The sequence below is a fragment of the Clupea harengus genome, chromosome 14 (genome assembly GCF_900700415.2).
Source record: "Clupea harengus chromosome 14, Ch_v2.0.2, whole genome shotgun sequence".
Lineage (NCBI taxonomy): Eukaryota > Metazoa > Chordata > Actinopteri > Clupeiformes > Clupeidae > Clupea > Clupea harengus.
The window spans coordinates 315213-317712 of record NC_045165.1 but is presented as its reverse complement, the minus strand read 5'-3'; the positions used below and the strand labels follow the sequence as shown (position 1 = coordinate 317712).

Sequence of the window (2500 nt, the reverse complement as noted above, 5' to 3'; positions counted from 1 at the left end):
ACCATAACACAGCTCAGACACACACACACACACACACTCTGTGTCGCTGGGCTGCTCACGACACACACACACACACTCTCTCTCTCTCGCTGGGCTGCTCGAGACACACACACACTCTCTCTCTCTCTCACTGGGCTGCTCACGACACACACACACACACTCTCGCTGGGCTGCTCACGACACACACCGACCCAACGCAGCGCGGAACTAAACTCCCTCACTGCTCCCTCACCCACTGACTAACGCTCGCGCACACACACACACACACACACACACACACGCTTCCTCTCTCCTCCCCGTCCCAAAAGGATTAAGGGCCGTAGGACAGTGGGAGGGGACAGGGGGAGGGAGAGAGGGCGGGGGGAGGAGTAGAGAGCCAGAGAGGGAGAGACAGACGGAGGGAGGCTGGGAGAGAGAGAGAGAGAGAGAGAGGGGGAGAGAGAGAGGGAGGGGGGAGGTAGAGGGGGATAAACCCTTAATACGAGCGTGGGGGAGGAGAGAGGCAGGTCAGGGCAGGGATAGAGAGAGAGAGAGAGAGAGAGAGAGAGAGAGGGAGAGAGGCAGGTCAGGGCAGGGATAGAGAGAGAGAGAGAGAGAGAGAGGGAGAGAGGCAGGGCAGGGATAGAGAGAGAGAGAGAGAGAGAGAGAGAGAGAGAGGGAGAGAGGCAGGTCAGGGCAGGGATAGAGAGAGAGAGAGAGAGAGAGAGAGATAGAGGGAGAGAGGGAGAGAGGCAGGGAGAGAGAGGGAGAGAGGGAGAGAGGCAGGTCAGGGCAGGGACTTTAGTGCTCATTTCACCACTCACTTCCCTCTGCCCTCAGTTAGCTTTTACAGTTAGTACTACTGCTAGTGCTACTGCTAGCGCACCTGTTAAAGAAAGCATTGAAACAGCGCCAGAGTGCTAGTGCTACTGCTAAAGAAAGCATTGAAACAGCGCCAGAGTGCTAGTGCTACTGCTAAAGAAAGCATTGAAACAGTGCCAGAGTGCTAGGGCTACTGCTAGTGCTACTGCTAGCGCTCCTGCTAAAGGAAGCATTGAAACAGTGCCAGAGTGCTAGTGCTACTGCTAGCGCACCTGCTAAAGGAAGCATTGAAACAGTGCCAGAGTGCTAGTGCTACTGCTAAAGAAAGCATTGAAATAGTGCCAGAGTGCTAGTGCTACTGCTAGTGCTACTGCTAGCGCTCCTGCTAAAGGAAGCATTGAAACAGTGCCAGAGTGCTAGCGCTACTGTTATTAGTTATTAGTATGGGCCAAATAATTATACTATATTTTTAAGTTATTGAGGATTGTGGGTGCTTTAAGAACGCAGAGGATTGTGGGTGCTTTAAGAACGCAGAGGATTGTGGGTGCTTTAAGAACACAGAGGATACTCCAACTCTGAGCGAAGGACCTGGTCCTGGGTCAGGGTCAGGGTTAGGGTCAGGGTTACGGTTAGGGTTAGGGTTAGGGGTATCCTGGGTAGATTTACAAGGATCCTAGACATGGGAATAGTCTTTTGTCAGGATTTGATGACGTAACATTACATTTACATTTACATTTAGTCATTTAGCAGACGCTTTTGTCCAAAGCGACGTACAAGGGAGAGAACAGTCAAGCTAAGAGCAATAAAAAAAGCATGGTGTAACAATAAATACTACTTTACATGAGAATTAGAAAAACAACAACCTAGAAAAGAGGAAAAAGAAGTGCAGGAATGTAACTGCTGAAGTGCAAGTTAAGCGCTAGTCAGGTGCCAGTTAGGAGGGGAGGTGCTCTCTGAAGAGTTGGGTCTTCAAAAGCTTCTTGAAGGTAGAGAGGGACGCCCCTGCTCTGGTAGTACTAGGCAGTTCGTTCCACCAACGTGGAACTACAAATGAAAATAGTCTGGATTGCCGTGCTTGCACGGACGGCAGTGCCAAACGACGCTCACTAGACGAGCGCAGCGTCCTGGGTGTAACATTTGCCCTCACAAGAGCATTTAGGTAGGTGGGAGCAGAACCAGTAAGCACTCTGTAGGCAAGCATAAGTGACTTTAACATCCTTGAAACGCAGTCGTCAACTGTCCCTGACTTTTAAAAATACCCTGAAACACTCTTCTATGGCAGCCATCTTGGTCTGTCGTTTTGCTTTTCACATGTATCTTTCTGACGGACACAGATAGACTTGGAATCGTGGAACAGGAGGACCAACATTCCTTTGCCCCCCCCCCTCGCCAAAACCCAAACCCAAAACATTTCCTAAACAACAAAAACAAACATTCCTTTGATGGTTGGTCTTATCTTTCCTCTGGTGACCTCACCTGCTGACCTCCTCTCTGTGTGATTGTGTGTGTGTGTGTGTGTGTGTGTGTGTGTGTGTGTGTGTGTGTGTGCGTGTGTTTGTGTTGACCTGGTGACCTCACCTGGTGACCCCCTCTCTGTGTGAAATGGAGGTCAAACTAAAGAACAGTCAGAGCTGCAGTCGTCCCCATGCCTTCAAATCTACACATCTATAAATGTGATTGTATAAACACCCTATAGACC

The 2500-nt window shown here is 50.0% G+C and overlaps 1 protein-coding gene across 6 annotated transcripts in view; it reads right to left on the bottom strand.

The window, feature by feature from the left end:
• Positions 1-2500, bottom strand: part of LOC105891071 (nesprin-2-like) — a 57346-nt gene that overhangs the window by 39266 nt on the left and 15580 nt on the right. The gene's annotated exons all lie outside the window — the stretch shown is intronic.